Here is a 26,177-nt window from a genome sequence, read left to right as displayed (position 1 = left end):
ACTTTTAATTTTTGAGAAAATTCACTTTTCCCTCTCTTCGTCTTCTTTTGCGATCGCACCCTGTAGCAAGAATTTAATTTAGTTCATATCTTGTTGAATTCAACTCAGAATCAAGTTGTTCATAACTTGATTCTGAGCTGAATTTTCAGCACTCGATATTTATTGGTGACTTAATTTGACAATACTTTATTATACAAACTTTTAGTTTTATACTTAATATATTATATATAATTAGAGGTAGATGAGGCTCCTTAGCCATGGTGAATGTTTCCACAGCAAAAGGAGCCTCAAGGTGAAAATCTCACCACTGGTAGGAAAATCATGATATAAAATCCCCACTATAATGTTGTTTGGTTATGTGGTAACTATTACATTTTTAAAAATTGTTATAATTTTTCTGCGTGCATTCTAAAATTACATTTAATGTTCAAAACTTTGTAGATTACTCATTTAAAGCAACTTCGTGGGCTGTCACCTTTGCGTCTAGTCAGTTAATGTATGAACAAGTTAATGCAGAAACAAGTGCAAATATAAGAAGATGGAAAACAAAGAAAACAAATTATTTAATCAGATGTTATCACATAAGGTGAGTACAGATCTTTTTCTAATTACGCGCATCAGTTATTAACATTATATATAGATATATATTTATCTATAGACAGATATTAGATATAGATATATACAGATAAACAATATTTTTTTAGACTTGTATTTTTTAATTATCTGTCGACTTTTTTGTTATGTCTTTTTTTCTTAAATCCTTATTTATTTTTTAGCAATAAGCGTATAAAATTAGAAGGCAAATGACTTTTTTTATTTTTCTACATTGTATGTAGTATTGTTTTCTTAAAATTATTTAATGATTTAGATTTAGAAAACAACTAGAAAATCTTGGTGCCAAAATGGTTGGCAACTTACCAATTAAGATTTGTTCTAAAAGTTTGTGATTTAAGATAATTATTAAATAATCATATTATTATTTAAGATTTTATTCGTTTCTTTTCAGCTAAATCTGATTCATTAGATAAAGTTTGATGCGTACTCTTATTGGAGAAAATATCGAATGATTCGTTAGATTATGTTTGAAGCGTGCTTTTATGGGAGAATATATCGACTGATTCGTTAGATTAAGTTTGAAGTGCGCTCTTTGTGGATCGAAGCGTGCTCTTCGTAAGTTGCAGATCTATGACTTTGTATTTATTACTTATTGGATAGAAAGAGGATATTTTAACAAAAGTGCAGCTTTTATTACAAATTCAAAATGTTTATGTCAAGAACTAATATACTGACTAATAAAACCATGTAATTTAATACGTATTAAATATTTCCTCGACGATGAGTTTTATTTCTTTACACGAATCCAAACGCTTTGTTTTTATAAAGCATAATTATTGCTTAAATATTACGTGCTAAAATTAACGTAAAAAGCACGTCTTCTAGACAGTTCATGGGGACCAAAAAGTCACCTAAATATCACGTGCCAAAAGTAACGTAAAAAACACGTCCATAAATCACGTGAATCGGTCATTTCATGGGGACCAAAAAGTCACCTAAAAGTCACGTGCCAAAATAACGTGAAATTCACGTTTTTGTCACGTCGCTGTGCCTACTGGGAGGTGCTCCCAGAAAATATTACGGTCTTATCACAGAGTACTGCGGTAGAGCATAGAAGTTCACGCCTCCTTCCTTAAAAATATCGCTTATTGGGCTAGAGCCGGCGTCGAACCCACGACCTCTGGGTTCTGAGCCAGAACTCTAATCACTGGCCACGGCTTTTTTTTTTTTTTAGCTCTGTTACTTAGGCGCCCCAAAAAGACATAACGGCCCAGTGGGCACAGGACGTAATAAAGACGTCTTTTGAACGTCTTTTAAACGTTGTGGACGTCTTTTGAACGTTCAAAAGACGTCTATTTTTAGTCCCGTGTCCAATGGGGGTCTTGTCACAGAGCACCGCGGAAGTGAATTTAACCAGGAAGTTAGAATAAAATTCGTAGAATTTTTTGGGTTGTATTTTGTTTTGTTCCATAAGCGTAACGGATAGTACATAACTTGACTAATAAAACGATAGGCGCAGCATTGCGTACATACATTGACTGAGGGCTTAGATTTGGGCAGGCACTTTTTTTATTAAAAATCTCTTTCAAAAGTTTGAAATTTAAAAAATTTGAATTTAGGTTGTAAATCAAAAAATCAAAAGCGTTTCTTTGTATTTTTTTTTTAATTTTATAAACAGCAAAATATGTGTTTAAAAAAATTAAAAAAATTGTTTTGAAGAGTTATATGTAAATATAAAAGTATATAATAGATTGATGTAAATATAAAAACACAAAAGTTGTCGATTAAAAATCAAAATTGCAATAACCTATTGAAAACTGTATACAATTTTCGAAATTGTATACGATTTTCAAAAGTTAAAGGTTAGTTTAATTTATAGGTTACAGCTAAATATAGGCTATTAATTTAAAAGATATGACCATATAACCCCTATAACATTTTAAAGTTACGTTACGTCTTAATCGGTTACAATCCCAGTCGGCATATCTAGTATTGTAAATACTCGGAGTATTGATCACGTATAACATACCGCCGTTGATACCAGAAAAATACGCTTCTAGTTTTAAGTTTCGAATTCGAGTTCAATACCACTTATTTATCAAAAATACGTATTATTTAATATTTGATCAAAATCGGATACGATATCCTACCCGATCTCGATCAAATATCAACATATAGCGGAAAAACGAAAATCTTTGCTTTAAAGCGCATGCTTAAACTGAAATTGTGAAAGCAAAATTTAAATAAAAAAGTTTACATTTGAGAAATTTAGTAAAAAGTTTGTCTGGATTGAAAAGGAATAGTCAGGAATACATAAAAAGTTGTATGAAGAGATATTGTTCTGCTAAAGCAGTATCGCATATCTCCAATACAGTTACAGTACTTTTTTGTACTAAAAAAGTTATTAAAACTTTATCATAAAAATATTTATTACTACTTTTAAATTTATTTTGTTTTATTCTTATTTTTTATTATATTCTTATTTTCTTATTATCTTTATTTTATTTATTAAGTCCTAAATCAATATAATTCAAATATATTATAAATCCTATCATTTCATACCTTGCCTTTTTTATTATGTTGATTATTATTTTATTAACATTTCTGCTATGCTGTTACCTTTTTTTCGTACTGTTTTAAAAAATTTAGAAAAATAAATTAAAATTTCGAGCCAACACTGACATTTTATTGTTGCTAAACGTTAAATTTTGTTATAAGGATTGCAGTTCTTCTATCTGTTTTTTGCTCTTTATTCAATAAGTATTTGATTTAAATTAAATATAATTATAATTTGATATTTTATTACGAGATATATGTTTATATATATATAAATGTATATATATATAAATATATATATATATATATATATATATATATATATATATATATATATATATATATATATATATATATATTCATATATATTCATATATATACGAATCTTTTTAGATTTTTTCATGTTATTTTTAAATTTTTTGTTCGCCCAATTCAAGTTATATATGTTTATAGTTTGCATATATGTTTATATTATGTTCAAAGTTAAAAATTTTTTGATAAATATATGTATGTGGTAATATGTGTTATGTAATTGTTTTATAAATGTGTCATTAAAATAGTATAAAATGTATCTATTGTGTATATAAATATTATATGAGGTGTTTGTATATGTTATATAAAGTTGAATAAATATATTGTGTTTTATAGTTATTATGTATGTTTATGTTATGTTGTTTCCATGTTTTCAAAGTGTGCGACTTGGCAAAGGTGTTGAGCAAGATTTTGCGTAAAGTTGTTATTTATGTTACTAATGTTGTTACATTTGGCTTACCTTAATGTTGGTGTCTATTGTTAAAAGTTATAAGTGGTTTTATTATTGAAACTCACTGCTTTTAATCATTCACTAAAAGCCACTCAAGAAAAATCATTTTGCCGTATATACATTTTGTTTATATCTCAATTTAAATTTTTAGAACCATGAAGTACAAACATGATTTGTTTTCTAAAAGCTAACATTAAAAATAACAATATTTAACAACTACTACTCTCTTATCATGACATCTTATCTCTATCAGATATATTGATTTTTGATTCATATTTGATTTTTTTCTTTGTATTTACTTATCAATTTTATTTTTTCATTTCAGATTTATCATATCATGGATTTATGCGATATAAAAGAGCAAATGTATGTAAATTTTAATGAATTTTTTCTAGGCTTTTCTAAATGTGTTTCTTATTTACATTTTATTTTACAAGCAAGGTCTGCAAGCAAATTTGAGCTGAAAATTTTTTTAAGCTTTTAAGGAGAATTGGCGTTATTCTTTGTTTTATTTAATTTGTTTAAATACAGTAGTTCTAAAAAATAAATGTTTGTTTGTTCTTGGTTTTTTACTTATCTGTTTTCAGATTCTTATAAATGAGGCAACTCAGCTAAGCAAGTTTTGTTTTATTTTTTAGTTCTATTGGAAAGAGCTGAAAGTTATTTTTTAGAGTGATTGAAGAAGAAAAGATTGAAAAGTGTTTTTTAGTTTCTTCACACAGTGTAAGTGATACTGGTTTGAGTAAGTTTACTATTTTGTTTTATTTTATATTTGATATATATTATATTAGATATATATTTTGTGTATTTAACATGGAAAACTGACTGTAATTTGTTGACAAGAATGTTTATAAACTTAAATGCCTATATTTCAGTATATATATATATATATATATATATATATATATATATATAAATATATATATATATATATATATATATATATATATATATAAACATATATATATATATAAACATATATATATATATATATATATATATATATATACATATATATATATATATATATATATATATATATATATATATATATATATATATATATATATACACTTTAGAGTAAAATATACTGACTGACATTGCATCAATTTTTTATACAAGATTGTGCATTTATTATTTTTGTTCATTAAGGTAAAAATAATTTTGTGCATTGTTAAATTAAAAATAATTGATGTGAATAAATATTGTTTAATATTTTTGATAAACAACTTATGTATATAAACATATAAAAAGATATGGATTTCAATAAATCTTAAGTTTAAATAAAGTCTTTGATTAGAAAAGATCACAATTTGTAAGATTCTTTTACGTTCATTTATTCAATTGTAACAATAGTAAGATTACTGGTAATATGTTTAATGATAACAGTGAAATTGAAATAGATAGTATTAGGCTCAACGAAGTTTTTAATGTAAAATGCTAATATGCAACTTGAAAATAGTTGTCAAATGAAAAAAATATAGATCTAGGCAGGATGAAACTAATTGTTGTTGAAATGTAAGAAATGCAACTCGGCGTGCAGAAAACTTACTTGACAGAATTCAGTGTCAAGCAGTGTTTATGTCTGTTAATTTGATTTTACTTTAGACACTTCAGAACAAAGCAAAGTATGAGTTTAACTATTTATAGTAACAATTAACACTTTTAAATCCAAATAATTTTATTTTTTCTTTATAATTTCTATCATAAATATGTTCTTTTTTCTTTTTTTTTAGTTTGTCTTCCCTTTGTCATCTTTTGATTAGTTAGCTAACTGTTGAAACATGGTTTTAATTTTGTAAATTTAGTATGATATGAAATTTACTCTATTAATCATTAGTCAATAGTTAAAGAGAAGCTGGAGCTTAATTAAAAAATGCTGGAAATTAGCTTTCAATCAAGGTAAAAATAATTTTGTTTTCTGGTAACATAATAAAACCAGTTACTACTATTTATTCTGTGCTTTTTTACATTTGTTAACATGCTGCTTTGGAAGCACTTACTTTCTCTCTCTCTCTCTCTCTCTCTCTCTCTCTCTCTCTCTCTCTCTCTCTCTCTCTCTCTCTCTCTCTCTCTCTCTCTCTCTCTCTCTTAGATGAGAGGGAGATTTAATAAAACTTATGTAATTACTGAGCTCTTACGTATTTCTTAAAACCACAAATGATAATGACCATTTATAAGAAATATTTAACGAGTTTCTTGCTATTTAATGATATAGTTGCTCAAATTGTTTAACTATAATTGTCCCTTGATTGTTCAAATATTGAAATAAATAAAATCTTTTTAGTCCAAGTATTTAAGTTAATAAAATATCTTATTAAGTTGTGGTGTTATTTGCCAGCGTTACTATAGTAACAATGTATACATTGTGTTGTCTAGCCTTTTTATAATCTTTTTTTAATTATTCTGTAGACAGAATATATAAACCTGTCATTCGAAAAGGATAATAAGATATAAGTCGAAAAGGATAATAAGACATAAGTCCAAAACTTTTAGCAGTTAGTTTATAAGTTTGAATTAAAAATCTCTGTATGATTTATGTTTTTTTTATAAGAAATAAAAAATACATAAGTTATATGCGTTCTTTATTTATCTACTTCTTTGTTTAATTTCTTTAGCAACCTAGACATTATTTTAATAAAAATCATATTTTTGTTGATTTTGAAAAGTTTTAGTAAATGGACTTGCAGTGGTGTACACTGGATTTTTTGATGTTTGAGTTTTGACACTTACAGGCATTGTGTTAACTCCAAACATTTGTATGTTTATGCTTATATCAAAAAATAATGTTTTGCATAGAATTGGGGTGATTGGAGCTTGGGAACAAAAAAACCCTAATTTTTGGGCCCACCCAGTCCTTAATGTGGGAGCAACAAGTTTATAAAGTATTTTCTTTACTATTTTTGTCTAAATTTATATTCATCAACAAATTTCAAATTTCATGCAATAATCTCTTATTTTTTAAAAACTAAGACCATATAAAGTTTTAACCCCCCTCAATTTGAGGGGGCTCTAAACATTGCAGGGTCATAAAAACTGAACACTAAGAGACTATTGCATGAAACTTGAAATTTGTTGATGAATATGAATTTAGATAAAATATAACATAAATTTAGAACCCAAAAACTAGGGTTTTCTTGTTCCCAAGCTCCAATCACCCCAATTCTTTGCAAAACATTCTTTTTTGATATAAGCATAAACATAAAAAAGTTTGAAGTTTGCACAATGCCTGTAAGTGTCAAAACTCAAACATCTAAAACTCCAGTGTACACCACTGACTTGTGCCCTTTTTGAAATGACAGGTTCATATATTTTCTGTTATTATTATCCTAATTCTACTAACAATAAAATGCAAATAGTACTTTTGTAATTAAAAATTGTATTTTTTTTTTCATGTCTTTTTTTAGGTATTTGCAGGCTTTACTTGACTGTCCTTTTCTGGTACTTGTGTTGTGTAGATTTTAAAAAGAACTCAACTGATGTTAATGCGGTCTTTATGTCGTTAACTATAAGCAATGACGTTGCTGATAGGGATAGTCAAAGTTAAAACATTTATAGATAAATTTGTATTTAATTTTTTAGATAATATATCAAGTTATTAATGTGTTTTTATTGTTATTAATGATTTAATAACTCATAACCCGTATTACGGGTTGCTTACTGCTAGTCATTATCATTATGTTATGAATTCATATTAGTTAATAAAATTGTACTGAATATTCTCTGGTTATCGTGTTTTATACGTGTTTAAATACGAGTTTGATACTCAGTTGGCGTCGTATTGTATACCTGTCTTTATACGCATCTGATGTCTATTTTTAATGCGCGTTTGACACGATAAAATGGCTAACAAATATTCGTAAATAATGCGTATTCTGGAAAGTTTTAAATGCGCATGTAATACCAGGAAAATATCGTATTGAATATTCTCTGGTTATCGTGTTTTATACGTGTTTACAAGAGTTTCAAATGCGAGTTTGATACTCAGTAGGCGTCGTATTGTATACCTGTCTTTATACGCATCTAATGCGTATTTCTAATGCGTATTCGACACGATAAAATGGCTAACATACATACCACATCAATACGTATTTAAACGAGTTTCTAATGCGCATTTACAACTAAATTTGCCGACTGGGTACTAACAATAAAATGCAAATAGTACTTTTGTAATTAAAAATTGTAATTTTTTTTTTAATTTCATTTTTTAGGTATTTGCAGGCTTTACTTGACTTTCCGTTTCTGGTACCTATGTTGTGACAGATTTTAAAAAGAACTCAACTACCCAGTCGGCAAATTTAGTTATAAATGCGCATTAGAAACTCTTTTAAATACGTATCGATGTGGTATGTATGTTAGCCATTTTATCGTGTCGAATACGCATTAGAAATACGCATTAGATGCGTATAAAGACGGGTATACAATACGACGCCTACTGAGTATCAAACTCGCATTTGAAACTCTTGTAAACACGTATAAAACACGATAACCAGAGAATATTCAATACGATATTTCCCTGGTATTACATGCGCATTTAAAACTTTCCAGAATACGCATTATTTACGAATATTTGTTAGCCATTTTATCGTGTCAAACGCGCATTAAAAATAGACATCAGATGCGTATAAAGACAGGTATACAATACGACGCCTATTGAGTATCAAACTCACATTTGAACACGTATAAAACACGATAACCAGAGAATATTCAATACAATTTTATTAACTAATATGAATTCATAACATAATGATAATGACTAGCAGTAAGCAACCCGTAATACGGGTTATGAGTTATTAAATCTTTAATAACAATAAAAACACATTAATAACTTGATATATTATCTAAAAAATTTAATACAAATTTATCTATAAATATTTTAACTTTGACTCCCTATCAGCAACGTCATTGCTTATAGTTAACGACGAAGACCGCATTAACATCAGTTGAGTTCTTTTTAAAATCTGTCACAACACAGGTACCAGAAACGGAAAGTCAAGTAAAGCCTGCAAATACCTAAAAAATGAAATTAAAAAAAAAATTACAATTTTTAATTACAAAAGTACTATTTGCATTTTATTGTTAGTAAAATTAGGATAATAATAACAGAAAGTATATATTCTGTAACTACAGTATAATTAAAAAAGATTATAAAAAGGCTAGACAATACAATGTAGTAACACTGGCAAATAATACCACAACTTAATAAAATATTTTATTAACTTAAATACTTGGACTGAAAAGATTCTATTTATTACAATATTTGAACAATCGAGGGACAATTATAGTTAAACAATTTAAACAATTATACCATAAAATAGCAAGCAAATCGTAAAATATTTCTTAGAAATGATCTATTTTTTTCATTTGACTACTATTTTCAAGTTGCCTATAAGCATTTACATTAATAACTTCGTTGAGCCTAATACTATCTATTTCAATTTAACTATTATCATTAAACATATTACCAGTAATCTTACTATTGCTGCAACTGAATAAATGAACGTAAAAGAATCTTACAAATTGTGATCTTTTCTAATCAAAGACTTTATTTAAACTAAAGATTTATTGAAATCCATATCTTTTTATATGTTTACATACATTAGTCGTTTATTAAAAATATTAAACAACATTAATTTACATCAATGATTTTTAATTAAAAAAGAATCTAGACTAAAATGCACAAAATTATTTTTACCTTAATGCACAAAAATAATAAATGCACAATCTTGTATAAAAAAATGAAGCAATGTCAATCAATATATTTTACTCTAAATTAATTATTTAAATATATATATATATATATATATATATATATATATATATATATACATATATATATATATATATATATATATATATAGGGAAACATGGGGTAAAATGACGAATGGGGCAAAATGACAAATGGGGCAAGATGACGAATGGAACAAGATGACGACCTACAGTTATCTCTTAAGCAAAACTAAATATAACAGTTGACTTTAGCTGAAAGGGAAGTAGATTAATTTTACTAGATTTATCAATGGTTTCTTTTTAAATATTATTTTTGTGACGAAAGCTAAGTATTAAAAAAGTTTTTCCGACATTGAGAAAAAAACTTTTTATTCTTGTTTGACTTGATTTATTACATCGCTACATCACCAGCTAAAGGTAAGTTTTAATTTTTGGGAGAGACTAAGATACAGGCGTTTTTCGAAACAGTTGTCATCTTGCCCCATGTTCCCCTATATGTCTAGGGTTGCCAGATGTCCCGATTTTACGAAGGAGAATTGTGCGCCAAGTATGTAAAAATATTTTTTTTACTTAGTTCTCCTTCGTAAAATCGGGACATCTGGCAACCCTATATATATCTATTCACATACCTTTAAAAAGTGGTATTACACTTTACACAATGAAATATGGAAATACATCATCATTTTTTTCAACTACTTTCAACGAATTTATTTATTTTTTCCAGTCTGTTATTTTTTCTAAGAAAGAATATTTATAAAGATACAGAGAAATATAAAATATACTGAAATATAGGCAGATTTATGTTTATAAACTTTTGTGTCAACAAATTACAGTCAGTTTTCCATGTTAAATACATAAAATATATATCAAATATAACATATATCAAATATCAAATAAATCCAATATAAAATAAAACAAAATAGTAAACTTACTCAAATCAGGATCAGTTATACCGTGTGAAGTAACTAAAAAACACTTCAGTTCTTTTCAATTGCTCTAAAAAATAACTTTCAGCTCTTTCCAATTGCACTAAAAAGAAAAAAAAAACTTACTTAGATAAGTTGCCAAGTTCTTAAGAATCTGAAAACAAATAAGTAAAAAAACAAAGAACAAACAAACATTTATTTTTAAAAAACTACTATATTTAAACAAATTAAATTTAAAAAAGTGTAACACCAATTCTCCTTAAAGGCTAAAAAAAAAAATTTTCAGCTCAAATTTGCTTGCATACCTTGCTTGCAAAACCATGTGAATAAGAAACACATTTAGAAAAGCCTAGAAACTAAGATGACATATGCAAAATTGAAGTTTGAACGTTGACTGGACTAATTATTAGAAGATGTTTTTAAAAAATTCATAAAGATTTACATATATTCGTTCTTTTATATTGCATAAATCCATCATATGATAAATCTGAAATGAAAAAATGTAATAGATAAGTAAATATAAAGAAAAACATCATATATGAATCGCAAATCAAAATATCAGATAGAGATAAGATGTCATGATAAGAGAGTAGTAGTTGTTAAATATTGTTATTTCATGTTAGCTTTTAGAAAACAATTCATGTTGGTACATCGTCGTACGACAAAGGGAAGACAAACTAAAAATGAAAAAAAGAACATAACTATGTTAAAAATTATAAAAAAATTAAAATTATTTAAATTTAAAAGTGTTAATTGATACTATAAATAGTTAAACTCATACTTTGCTTTGTTCTAAAGTAAAACCAAATTAACAGACATTAACACTGCTTGACACTGAATTCTGTCAAGTTTTCTGCTAGCCGAGCAACATTTCTAGCATTTCAACAATTATTAATTTCATCCTGCCTAGATCTATTTTTTTTCATTTGACTACTATTTTCAAGTTGCCTGCAAGTAGGCTCAACGAAGTTATTAATGTAAATGCAAAAGCATTTACATTAATAACTTCGTTGAGCCTAATACTATCTATTTCAATTTAACTATTACCATTAAACATATTACCAGTAATCTTACTATTACTATAACTGAATAAATGAATGTAAAAGAATCTTACAAATTGTGATCTTTTCTAATCAAAGACTTTACTTAAACTTTGAAAACATGGAAACAACATAATATAAACATATATACGAACTATTAAACACAATATATTTATTTAAATTTATGAAACATATATAAACACCTCTTATAATATTTATATACACAATAGATACATTTTATACTACTTTAAAAATACATTTAGAAAACAATTATATAACACATATTACCACATACATATATTTATCAAAAACGTTTTAATTTTGAACATAATATAAACAAATATGCCAACTATAAACATATATAAATTGAATTGCGTGAACAAAAAATTTAAAAATAACATTAAAAAATCTAAAAAGATTCATATTAATTTATATATAAAAACATATATCTCGTAATAAAATATATCATATTTAATTTAAGTCAAATACTTATTGAATAAAGAACAAAAAAACAGATAAAAGAACTGCAATCCTAATAACAAAATTTAACGTTTAGCAACAATTAAAATGTCAGTGTTGGCTCAAAATTTTAACTTATTTTTCTAAATTTTCTAAAACAGAACAAAAAAAGATAATAGCATAACAGAAATGTCAATAAAATAATAATCAACATAAGCAAGGTATGAAATGATAGGATTTAAAATATATTTGAACTATATTAATTTAGGACTTCATTAAACTAAATTAATAAATTTAAAAGTAGTAATAAATATTTTTATGATAAAGTTTTAGTAACTCTTTTAGTGCAATAAAGCACTGTAACTGTACTAGAGATAATTTACTAAACTTCTCGAGAGAGACCTTTTTAATTTAGATTTTGTTTTCGCAATTTCAGATTAAGCATGCGCTTTAAAAGCAAAGATTTTCGTTTTTCCATTTTTTGTTAATATTTGATCAAAATTGGGTTCGATATCATATCCAATTTTGATCAAATATTATAAATACGTATTTTTGATAAATAAGTGGTATTGAACTCGAGTTCGAAACTTAAAACTAAATGCGCATTTTTCTGGTATAAATAGCGGTATGTTATACGTGATCAATACTCCGAGTATTTACAATACTAGTTATGCCGACTGGGTAATGTTAATGCGGTCTTCGTCGTTAACTATAAGCAATGACGTTGCTGATAGGGAGTCAAAGTGAAAATATTTATAGATAAATTTGTATTTAATTTTTTAGATAATGTATCAAGTTATTAATGTGTTTTTATTGTTATTAATGATTTAATAACTCATAACCCGTATTACGGGTTGCTTAGTGCTAATCATTATCATTATGTTATGAATTCATATTAGTTAATAAAATTGTATTGAATCCCAGTCGGCAAATTTAGTTGTAAATGCGCATTAGAAACTCATTTAAATACGTATCGTTGTGGTATGTATGTTAGCCATTTTCTCGTGTCGAACACGCATTAAAAATACGCATTAGATGCGTATAAAGACAGGTATACAATGCGACGCCTACTGAGTATCAAACTCGCATTTGAAACTCTAGTAAACACGTATAAAACACGATAACTAGAGAATATTCAATACGAAATTTTCCTGGTATTACATGCGCATTCAAAACTTTCCAGAATACGCGGTATTTACGCATATATGTTAGCCATTTTATCGTGTCGAACGCGCATTAAAAATAGACATCAGATGTGTATAAAGACAGGTATACAATACGACGCCTAATGAGTATCAAACTCACATTTAAACACGTATAAAACGCGATAACCAGAGAATATTCAATACAATTTTATTAACTATTATGAATTCATAACATAATGATAATGACTAGCAGTAAGCAACCCGTAATACGGGTTATGAGTTATTAAATCATTAATAACAATAAAAACACATTAGTAACTTTGATATATTATCTAAAAAATTAAATACAAATTTATCTATAAATATTTTAACTTTGAGTCCCTATCAGCAACGTCATTGCTTATAGTTAACGACATAAAGACCGCATTAACATCAGTTGAGTTCTTTTTAAAATCTGTCGCAACACAGGTACCAGAAAAGGAAAGTCAAGTAAAGCCTGCAAATACCTAAAAAGAGAAACGAAAAAAAATTAAAATTTTTAATTACAAAAGTACTATATGCATTTTATTGGTAGTAGAATTAGGATAATAATAACAGAAAATATATATTTTGTGTCTACAGAATAATTCAAAAAGATTATAAAAAGGCTAGACAACACAATGTAGTAACACTGGCAAATAACACTACAACTTAATAAGATATTTTATTAACTTAAATACTTGGACTAAAAAGATTTCATTTATTACAATATTTGAACAATCAAGGGACAATTATAGTTAAACAATTTGAGCAACAATATCATAGAATAGCAAGCAACTCGTAAAATATTTGTTATTATTATTTGTGGTTTTAAGAAATACGTAAGAGCTCAGTAATTATATAAGTTTCATTAAATTTCCCTCTCATCTAATTGAGAGAGAGAGAAAGAGAGAGAGAGAGAGAGAGAGAGAGAGAGAGAGAGAGAGAGAGAGAGAGAGAGAAAGAGAGAGAGAGAGAAGGAAAGTGTTTCCAAAGCAGCATGTTAACAAAAGTAAAAAAACACGGAATAAATAGTATTAACTGGTTTTATTATGTTACCAGTAAACAAAATTATTTTTACCTTGATTAAAAGCTAATTTCCAGCATTTCTTAATTGAGCTCCAGCATCTCTCTAACCGTTGACTAATGATTAATTGAGTAAATTTCACATCATACTAAATTTACAAAATTAAAACCATGTTTCAACAGTTAGCTAACTAATCAAAAGATGACAAAGGGAAGACAAACTAAAAAAAAGAAAAGAAAAAAAGAACATAATTATGATAGAAATTATAAAAAAAAATAAAATTATTTAGACTTAAAAGTGTTAATTGTTACTATAAATAGCTAATCTCATACTTTGCTTTGTTCTGAAGTGTCTAAACTAAAATCAAATTAACAGACATTAACACTGCTTGGCACTGAATACTGTCAAGTAAGTTTTCTGCACGCCCAGTTACATTTCTTGCATTTCAACAACAATTAATTTCATCTTGCCTAGATCTATTTTTTTCATTTGGCAACTATTTTCAAGTTGCCTATTAGCATTTTACATTAATAACTTTGCTGAGCCTAATACTATCTATTTCAATTTCACTGTTATCATTAAACATATTACCAGTAATCTTACTATTGTTACAATTGAATGAATGAACGTAAAAGAATCTTACAAATTGTGATCTTTTCTAATCAAAGACTTCATTTAAACTTAAGATTTATTGAAATCTATATCTTTTTATATGTTTATATACATAAGTCGTTTATCAAAAATAATAAACAATATTTATTTACATCAATTATTTTTAATTTAACAAAGAATCTACAATGCACAAAATTATTTTTACCTTAATGAAAAAAAAAAATAAATGCACAATCTTGTATAAAATATTGAAGCAATGTCAGTCAGTATATTTTACTCTAAAGTAAATATATATATATATATATATATATATATATATATATATATATATATATATATATATATATATATATATATATATATATATATGTATATATATATATATATATATATATATATGTATATATATATATATATATATATATATATATATATATATATATATATATATATATATATATATATATATATATATACTGAAATATAGTCAGATTTAAGTTTATAAACTTTCGTGTCAACAAATTACAGTCAGTTTTAAATACAAAAAATATATATCTAATATAATATATATCAAATATAAAATAAATCCAATATAATTAAAACAAAATAGTAAACTTACTCAAACCAGTATCAGTTACACCGTGTGAAGTAACTACAAAACACGGTTCAGTTCTTTTCAATCACTCTAAAAAATAACTTTCAGCTCTTTCCAATAGCACTAAAAATAAAACAAAACTTGCTTAGCTAAGTTGCCTAGTTTATAAGAATCTGAAAACAGATAAGTAAAAAACCAAGTACAAACAAACATTTATTTGTCAATACTACTATATTTAAACAAATTAAATAAAACAAAGAATAACGCCAATTCTCCTTAAAAGCTAAAAAAAATTTTCAAGTTAAATTTGCGTGCAGACCTTGCTTGTAAAATAAAATGTGAATAAGAAACACATTTAGAAAAGCCTAGAAAAATTCATAAAAATTTACATACATTTTTTCTTTTATATCGCATAAATCCATCATATGATAAATCTGAAATGAAAAAATGCAATTGATAAGTAAATACAAAGAAAAACATCAAATATGAATCCAAAATCATTATATCTGATAGAGATAAGATGTCATGATAAGAGAGTAGTAGTTGTTAAATAATGTTATTTCATGTTAGCTTTTAGAAAACAAATCATGTTGGTACTTCATGGTTCTAAAAATTCAAATTGAGATATAAATAAAATGTATATACGGCAAAATGATTTTTCTTGAGTCGCTTTTAGTGAATGATTAAAAGCAGTGAGTTTCAATAATAAAACCACTTATAATTTTAACAATAGACACCAACATAAAGGTAAGCCAAATGTAATAACATTGGTAACATAAAAAACAACTTTACGCAAAATCTTGCTCAACACGTTTGCCAAGTTGCACACTTTGAAAACATGGAAACAACATAATATAAACATATATAATAACTATAAAACACAATACATTTATTTAACTTTATATAACATATATAAACACCTCATATAATATTTATATACACAATAGATACATTTTATACTATTTTAATGACACATTTATAAAACAATTACATAACACATATTATTACATACATATATTTATCAAAAACTTTTTAACTTTGAACATAATATAAACATATATGCAAACTATAAACATATATAACCTGAATTGCACGAACAAAAAATTTTAAAATAACATGAAAATAACTAAAAAGATTTATATATATATTCATATATAAAAACATATATGTTGTAATAAAATATCAAATTATAATTATATTTAATTGAAATCAAATACTTATTAATAATTATTAAAGAGCAAAAAAACAGATAGAAGAACTGCAATCGCTATAACAAAATTTAACGTTTAGCAACAATAAAATGTCAGTGTTGGCTCGAAATTTTAATTTATTTTACTAATTTTTTTAAAACAGTACAAAAAAATGGTAATAGCATAACAGAAATGTTAATAAAATAATAATCAACATAATAAAATAAGCAAGGTATGAAATGATAGGATTTATAATATATTTGAACTATATTAATTTAGGACTTAAATTCAAATTAAATAAATTTAAAAGTTACTTTTAAATTTGTTAAGTTTTATGAAGTCCTAAATTAATATAATTCAAATATATTTTAAATCCTATCATTTCATACCTTGCTTATTTTATTATTTTATATTATTTTATTATTACTACTTTTAAAGTAGTAATAAATATTTTTATGATAAAGTTTTAGTATCTTTTTTAGTACAAAAAAGTACTGTAACTATATTGGAGATATGCGATACTGCTTTAGCAGAACGATATCTTTTCATACAACTTTTCATTTATTCCTGACTATTCCTTTTCATACCAGACAAACTTTTTACTAAATTTCTTAAGTGAAAACTTTTTAATTAAAATTTATCTTTCACAATTTCAGATTAAGCATGCGCTTTAAAGCAAAGATTTTCGTTGTTCCGTTATATGTTAATATTTGTATAAAATCGGGTACAATATCGTATCCCATTTTGATCAAATATTAAATAATACGTATTTTTGATAAATAAGTGGTATTGAACTCGAATTCGAAACTTAAAACTAAATGCGTATTTTTCTGGTATCAACGGCGGTATGTTATACGTGATCAATACTCCGAGTATTTACAATACTAGATATGCCGACTGGGATAAGCAATGACGTTGCTGATAGGGAGTCAAAGTGAAAATATTTATAGATAAATTTGTACTTAATTTTTTAGATAATGTATCAAGTTATTAATGTGTTTTTATTGTTATTAATGATTTAATAACTCATAACCCGTATTACGGGTTGCTTACTGCTAATCATTATCATTATGTTATGAATTCATATTAGTTAATAAAATTGTATTGAATCCCAGTCGGCAAATTTAGTTGTAAATGCGCATTAGAAACTCGTTTGAATACGTATCGATGTGGTATGTATGTTAGCCATTTTATCGTGTCGAATACGCATAAGAAATACGCATTAGATGCGTATAAAGACAGGTATACAATACGACGCCTTCTGAGTATCAAACTCGCATTTGAAACTCTTGTAAACACGTATAAAACACGATAACCAGAGAATATTCAATACGATATTTTCCTGGTATTACATGCGCATTTAAAACTTTCCAGAATACGCATTATTTACGAATATTTGTTAGCCATTTTATCGTGTCAAACGCGCATTAAAAATAGACATCAGATGCGTATACAGACAGTATACAATACGACATCAGATGCGTAGACAGGTATACAATACGACGCCTACTGAGTATCAAACTCGCATTTAAACACGTATAAAACACGATAACTAGAGAATATTCAATACAATTTTGTTAACTAATATGAATTCATAACATAATGATAATGACTAGCAGTAAGCAACCCATAATACGGGTTATGAGTTATTAAATCATTAATAACAATAAAAACACATTAATAACTTGATATATTATCTAAAAAATTAAATACAAATTTATCTATAAATATTTTAACTTTGACTCCCTTTCAGTAACGTCATTGCTTATAGTTAACGACGAAGACCGCATTAACATCAGTTGAGTTCTTTTTAAAATCTGTCACAACACAGGTACCAGAAACGGAAAGCCTGAAAATACCTAAAAAATAAAATTAAAAAAAAAATTACAATTTTTAATTACAAAAGTACTATTTGCATTGTATTCCCAGTCGGCATATCTAGTATTGTAAATACTCGGAGTATTGATCACGTATAACATACCGCCGTTGAAACCAGAAAAATACGCATTTAGTTTTAAGTTTCGAATTCGAGTTCAATACCACTTATTTATCAAAAATACGTATTATTTAATATTTGATCAAAATCGGATACGATATCGTAACCGGTCTTGATCAAATATCAACATATAACGGAAAAACGAAAATCTTTGCTTTAAAGCGCATGCTTAAACTGAAATAGTGAAAGCAAAATTTAAATAAAAAAGTTTTCATTTGAGAAATTTAGTAAAAAGTTTGTCTGGAATGAAAAGGAATAGTCAGGAGTACATGAAAAGTTGTATGAAGAGATATCGTTCTGCTAAAGCAGTATCGCATATCTTCAATACAGTTACAGTACTTTTTTGTGCTAAAAAAGTTATTGAAACTTTATCATAAAAATATTTATTACTACTTTTAAATTTATTTTGTTTTATTCTTATTTTTTATTATATTCTTATTTTCTTATTATCTTTATTTTGTTTATTAAGTCCTAAATTAATATAGTTTAAATATATTATAAATCCTATCATGTCATACCTTGCTTATTTTATTATTTTGATTATTATTTTATTAACATTTCTGTTATGCTATTACCTTTTTTTCGTACTGTTTTAAAAAATTTAGAAAAATAAATTAAAATTTCGAGCCAACACTGATATTTTATTGTTGCTAAACGTTAAATTTTGTTATAAGGATTGCAGTTCTTCAATCTGTTTTTTGCTCTTTATTCTATAAGTATTTGATTCAATTTAAATATAATTATAATTTGATATTTTATTACGAGATATATGTTTTTATATATATATATATTCATATATATGAATATATATATGAATCTTTATAGATTTTTTCATGTTATTTTTAAATTTTTTGTTCGCACAATTCAAGTTATATATGTTTGTAGTTTGCATATATGTTTATATTATGTTCAAAGTTAAAAAGTTTTTGATAAATATATGTATGTGGTAATATGTGTTATGTAATTGTTTTATATATGTGTCATTAAAATAGTATAAAATGTATCTTTTGTGTATATAAATATTATATGAGGTGTTTGTATATGTTATATAAAATTGAATAAATGTATTGTGTTTTATAGTTATTATGTATGTTTATATTATGTTGTTTCCATGTTTTCAAAGTGTGCGACTTGGCAAACGTGTTGAGCAAGATTTTGCTTAAAGTTGTTATTTATGTTACTAATGTTGTTACATTTGGCTTACCTTAATGTTGGTGTCAATTGTTAAAAGTTATAAGTGGTTTTATTATTGAAACTCACTGCTTTTAATCATTCACTAAAAGCCACTCAAGAAAAATCATTTTGCCGTATATACCTTTTGTTTATATCTCAATTTGAACTTTTAGAACCATGAAGTACAAACATGATTTGTTTTCTAAAAGCTAACATGAAATAACAATATTTAACAACTACTACTCTCTTATCATGACATCTTATCTCTATCAGATATATTGATTTTCGATTCATATTTGATTTTTTTTTTTGTATTTACTTATCAATTACATTTTTTCATTTCAGATTTATCACATCATAGATTTATGCAATATAAAAGAACAATTGTATATAAATTTTTATGAATTTTTTCTAGGCTTTTCTAAATGTGTTTCTTATTCACATTTTATTTTACAAGCAAGGTCTGCAAGCAAATTTGAGCTGAAAATTTTTTTTAGCTTTTAAGGAGAATTGGCGTTATTCTTTGTTTTATTTAATTTGTTTAAATATAGTAGTTCTAAAAAATAAATGTTTGTTTGTTCTTGGTTTTTTACTTATCTGTTTTCAGATTCTTATAAACTAGGCAACTCAGCTAAGCAAGTTTTGTTTTGTTTTATTTATATATATATGTATATATATATATATATATATATATATATATATATATATATATATATATATATATATATATATATATATATATATATATATATATATATATATATATATATATATATATATATATATATATATGTATATATATATAATTACTTTAGAGCAAAATATACTGACTGACATTGCTTCAATATTTTATACAAGATTGTGCATTTATTATTTTTGTTTATTAAGGTAAAAATAATTTTGTGCATTGTAGATTCTTTGTTAATTAAAAATAATTGATGTAAATAAATATTGTTTAATATTTTTGATAAACGACTTATGTATGTAAGCATATAAAAAGATATGGATTTCAATAAATCTTAAGTTTAAATTAAGTCTTTGATTAGAAAAGATCAAAATTTGTAAGATTCTTTTACGTTCATTTATTCAATTGTAACAATAGTAAGATTACTGGTAATATGATAACAGTAAAATTGAAATAGATAGATTAGGCTCAACGAAGTTATTAATGTAAAATGCTAATAGGCAACTTTAAAATAGTTGTCAAATGAAAAAAAAAAATCTAGGCAGGATGAAATTAATCGTTGTTGAAATGTAAAAAATGTAACTCGAAGTGCAGAAAACTTATTTGACAGAATTCAGTGTCAAGCAGTGTTAATGTCTGTTAATTTGATTTTACTTTAGACACTTCAGAACAAAGCAAAGTATGAGTTTAACTATTTATAGTAACAATTAACACTTTTAAATCTAAATAATTTTTTTTTTTTTATAATTTCTATCATAATTGTGTTCTTTTTTTCATTTTTTTTTTTAGTTTTCTATCCTTTGTCATCTTTTGATTAGTTAGCTAACTGTTGAAACATGGTTTTAATTTTTGTAAATTTAGTATGCTATGAAATTTACTCTATTAATCATTAGTCAACAGTTAGAGCGAAGCTGGAGCTTAATTAAGAAATGCTGGAAATTACCTTTTAATCAAGGTAAAAATAATTTTGTTTACTGGTAACATAGTAAAACCAGTTACTAGTATTTATTCCGTGCTTTTTTACATTTGTTAACATGCTGCTTTGGAAACACTTTCTTTCTCTCTCTCTAAGATGAGTGGGAGATTTAATAAAACTTATGTAATTACTGAGCTCTTACGTATTTCTTAATACCACAAATGATAATGACCATTTATAAGAAATATTTTACCAGTGGCTTGCTATTTTATGATATAGTTGCTCAAATTGTTTAACTATAATTGTCCCTTGATTGTTCAAATATTGTAATAATAAAATCTTTTTAGTCCAAGTATTTAAGTTGATAAAATATCTTATTAAGTTGCGGTGTTATTTGCCAGCGTTACTATAGTAACAATGTATACATTGTGTTGTCTTGCCTTTTTATAATCTTTTTTAATTATTCTGTAGACAGAATATATGAACTTGTCATTTCGAAAAGGACATAAGTCCAAAACTTTTAGCAGTTAGTTAATAAGTTTAAATTAAAAATTTCTGTATTTATGTCTTTTTTATAAAAAATGATTTATGTCTTTTTTATAAAAATTAAAAAATACATAAATTATATACGTTCTTTATTTAAATACTTCTATGTTTAATTTCTTTAGCAACCTAGACATTATTTTAATAAAATCATATTTTTGTTGATTTTGAAAAGTTTTAGTAAATGGACTTGTGCCCTTTTCGAAATGACAAGTTCATATATTTTCTGTTATTATTATCCTAATTCTACTAACAATAAAATGCAAATAGTACTTTTGTAATTAAAAATTGTAATTTTTTTTTCATGTCTTTTTTTAGGTATTTGCAACCTTTCCTTGACTTTCCTTTTCTGGTACTTGTGTTGTTACAGATTTTAAAAAGAACTCAACTGATGTTAATGCGGTCTTTATGTCGTTACCTATAGGCAATGACGTTGCTGATACGGAGTCAAAATATTTATAGATAAATTTGTATTTAATATTTTAGATAATATATCAAGTTATTAATGTGTTTTTATTGTTATTAATGATTTAATAACTCATAACCCGTATTACGGTTTGCTTACTGCTAGTCATTATCATTATGTTATGAACTCATATTAGTTAATAATATTGTATTGAATATTCTCTGGTTATCGTGTTTTATACGTGTTTAAATGCAAGTTTGATACTCAGTAGGCGTCGTATTGTATACCTGTCTTTATACGCATCTGACGTCTATTTTTAATGCGCGTTTGACACGATAAAATGGCTAACATATATTCGTAAATAATGCGTATTCTAGAAAGTTTTAAATGCGCATGTAATACCAGGAAAATATCGTATTGAATATTCTCTGGTTATTGTATTTTATACGTGTTTACAAGAGTTTCAAATGCGAGTCTGATACCCTGTAGGCGTCGTATTGTATACCTGTTTTTATACGCATCTAATGCGTGTTTCTAATGCGTGTTCGATACGATAAAATGGCTAACATACATACCACATCGATACGTATTTAAACGAGTTTCTAATGCGCATTTACAACTAAATTTGCCGACTGGGTTGTTAGTAGAATTAGGATAATAATAACAGAAAATATATATTCCGTGACTACAGAATAATTAAAAAAGATTATAAAAAGGCTAGACAACACAATGTAGTAACACTGGCAAATAACACCACAACTTAATAAAATATTTTATTAACTTAAATACTTGGACTGAAAAGATTTTATTTATTACAATATTTGAACAATCGAGGGACAATTATAGTTAAACAATTTAAACAATTATACCATAAAATAGCAAGCAAATCGTAAAATATTTCTTAGAAATGATCTATTTTTTTCATTTGACTACTATTTTCAAGTTGCCTATAAGCATTTACATTAATAACTTTGTTGAGCCTAATACTATCTATTTCAATTTAACTATTATCATTAAACATATTACCAGTAATCTTACTATTGTTGCAACTGAATAAATGAACGTAAAAGAATCTTACAAATTGTGATCTTTTCTAATCAAAGACTTTATTTAAACTTAAGATTTATTGAAATCCATATCTTTTTATATGTTTACATACATTAGTCGTTTATCAAAAATATTAAATAACATTTATTTACATCAATTATTTTTAATTAAAAAAGAATCTTGACTACAATGCATAAAATTATTTTTACCTTAATGCATAAAAATAATAAATGCACAATCTTGTATAAAAAAATGAAGCAATGCCAATCAGTATATTTTACTCTAAATTAATTATTTAAATATATATATATATATATATATATATATATATATATATATATATATATATATATATATATATATATATATATATATATATATATATATATATATATATATATATATATATATATATATATATATATATATATATATATATATATATATATAGGGGAACATGAAGTAAGATGACGAATGGGGCAAGATGACAACCTACTGTTATCTCTTAAGCAAAAATAAATATAACAGTTGACTTTAGCTAAAAGGAAGTAGACTAATTTTACTAGATTTATTAATGGTTTCTTTTTAAATATTATTTTTCTGACGAAAGTTAAGTATTACAAAAGTTTTTCCGACATTGAAAAAAAACTTTTTATCCTCGTTTGACTTGATTTATTACATCGCTACATCACCAGCTAAAGGTAAATTTTATTTTTTGGACAGACTAAGATACAGGCGTTTTTCGAAACAGTTTCATCTTGCCTCATGTTCCCCTATATATCTATTCACATACCTTTAAAAAGTGGTATTACACTTTACACAATGAAATATGGAAATACATCATCATTTTTTTCAACTACTTTCAAAGAAATTTATTTATTTTTTCTAGTCTGTTATTTTTTCTAAGAAAGAATATTTATAAAGATACAGAGAAATATAAAATATACTGAAATATAGGCAGATTTATGTTTATAAACTTTTGTGTCAACAAATTACAGTCAGTTTTCCATGTTAAATACATAAAATATATATCAAATATAACATATATCAAATATCAAATAAATCCAATATAAAATAAAACAAAATAGTAAACTTACTCAAATCAGTATCAGTTATACCGTGTGAAGTAACTAAAAAACACTTCAGTTCTTTTCAATTGCTTTAAAAAATAACTTTCAGCTCTTTCCAATTGCACTAAAAAGAAAAAAAAAACTTACTTAGATAAGTTGGCAAGTTCTTAAGAATCTGAAAACAAATAAGTAAAAAAACAAAGAACAAACAAACATTTATTTGTTAAAACTACTATATTTAAACAAATTAAATTTAAAAAAGTGTAACGCCAATTCTCCTTAAAGGCTAAAAAAAAAATTCAGCTCAAATTTGCTTGCATACCTTGCTTGTAAAACCATGTGAATAAGAAACACATTTAGAAAAGCCTAGAAACTACTTAAAGATGACATATGCAAAATTGAAGTTTGAACGTTGACTGGACTAACTATTAGCAGATGTTTTTAAAAAATTCATAAAAATTTACATATATTCGTTCTTTTATATTGCATAAATCCATCATATGATAAATCTGAAATAAAAAAATGTAATCGATAAGTAAATACAAAGAAAAACATCATATATGAATCACAAATCAATATAACAGATAGAGATAAGATGTCATGATAAGAGAGTAGTAGTTGTTAAGTATTGTTATTTCATGTTAGCTTTTAGAAAACAATTCATGTTGGTACGTCATGGTTCTAAAAATTCAAATTAAGATATAAACAAAATGTATATGTGGCAAAATGACTTTTCTTGAGTGGCTTTTAGTGAATGATTAAAAGCAGTGACTTTCAATAATAAAACCACTTATAATTTTTAACAATAGACACCAACATAAAGGTAAGCCAAATGTAACAACATTAGTAACATAAATAACAACTTTATGCAAAATCTTGCTCAACACGTTTGCCAAGTCACACACTTTGAAAACATGGTCCATAAATATTATAAAAAGTTTTTATATATGTTATATAAATTTAAATAAATATATTGTGTTTTATAGTTAGTATATATGTTTATATTATGTTGTTTCTATGTCATGGAAACAACATAATATAAACATAAATACTAACTAGAAAACACAATATATTTATTTAAATTTGTAACACATATATAAACACTTCTTATAATATTTATATACACAATAGATACATTTTATACTATTTTAAAAATTCATTTATAAAACAATTATATAACACATATTACCACATACATATATTTATTAAAAACTTTTTAATTTTGAACATAATATAAACACATATGCAAACTATAAACATATATAACTTGAATTGTGTGAACAAAAAATTTAAAAATAACATGAAAATATCTAAAAAGGTTCATATATATTTATATATAAAGACATATATCTCGTAATAAAATATCAAATTATAAACATATCTAACTTAAATCAAATACTTATTGAATAAAGAACAAAAAACAGATAAAAGAACTGCAATCCTAATAACAAAATTTAACGTTTAGCAACAATTAAAGTGTCAGTGTTGGCTCAAAATTTTAACTTATTTTTTTAAATTTTCTAAAACAGAACAAAAAAGGTAATAGCATAACAGAAATGTCAATAAAATAGCATGCGCTTTATAAGCAAAGATTTTCGTTGTCCCCCTTATTTGTTAATATTTGATCCCAGTCGGTAACTTTAGTTGTAAATGCGCATTAGAAACTCGTTTAAATACGTATTGATGTGGTATGTATGTTAGCCATTTTATCGTGTCGAATACGCA

At 25.3% G+C, this 26,177-nt stretch overlaps 3 long non-coding RNA genes across 6 annotated transcripts; all 3 read right to left on the bottom strand.

Annotated features, from left to right (window-relative positions):
- Window positions 1–8,695: 8,695 nt before the first annotated feature.
- LOC136083988 (uncharacterized) lies at window positions 8,696–11,887 on the bottom strand. Of its 3 annotated transcripts, XR_010640265.1 has the most exons (5): window positions 11,312–11,887; window positions 10,973–11,207; window positions 10,537–10,633; window positions 10,234–10,341; window positions 8,696–8,887 (listed from the first exon to the last, which is right to left on the bottom strand). It is a non-coding gene; the product is annotated as an uncharacterized LOC136083988 (long non-coding RNA). The 3 variants fall into 3 exon arrangements; XR_010640263.1 differs by having other exon boundaries at window positions 10,973–11,873; XR_010640264.1 differs by lacking the exons at window positions 10,973–11,207; window positions 11,312–11,887 and adding an exon at window positions 10,836–10,918.
- A 1,598-nt stretch (window positions 11,888–13,485) lies between these two features.
- LOC136083990 (uncharacterized) lies at window positions 13,486–16,481 on the bottom strand. Its single transcript, XR_010640268.1, has 3 exons — window positions 15,820–16,481; window positions 15,451–15,549; window positions 13,486–13,680 (listed from the first exon to the last, which is right to left on the bottom strand). It is a non-coding gene; the product is annotated as an uncharacterized LOC136083990 (long non-coding RNA).
- A 1,808-nt stretch (window positions 16,482–18,289) lies between these two features.
- LOC136083989 (uncharacterized) lies at window positions 18,290–25,380 on the bottom strand. Of its 2 annotated transcripts, XR_010640267.1 has the most exons (4): window positions 24,775–25,380; window positions 24,480–24,576; window positions 24,176–24,284; window positions 18,290–18,475 (listed from the first exon to the last, which is right to left on the bottom strand). It is a non-coding gene; the product is annotated as an uncharacterized LOC136083989 (long non-coding RNA). The 2 variants fall into 2 exon arrangements; XR_010640266.1 differs by lacking the exon at window positions 24,176–24,284.
- Window positions 25,381–26,177: the final 797 nt, after the last annotated feature.

Source organism: Hydra vulgaris, chromosome 08 (assembly GCF_038396675.1).
Source record: "Hydra vulgaris chromosome 08, alternate assembly HydraT2T_AEP".
Classification (NCBI taxonomy): Eukaryota; Metazoa; Cnidaria; class Hydrozoa; order Anthoathecata; family Hydridae; genus Hydra; species Hydra vulgaris.
Note: the sequence above shows the minus strand (reverse complement) of the source record. Positions and strands in the feature narration are given on the sequence as shown.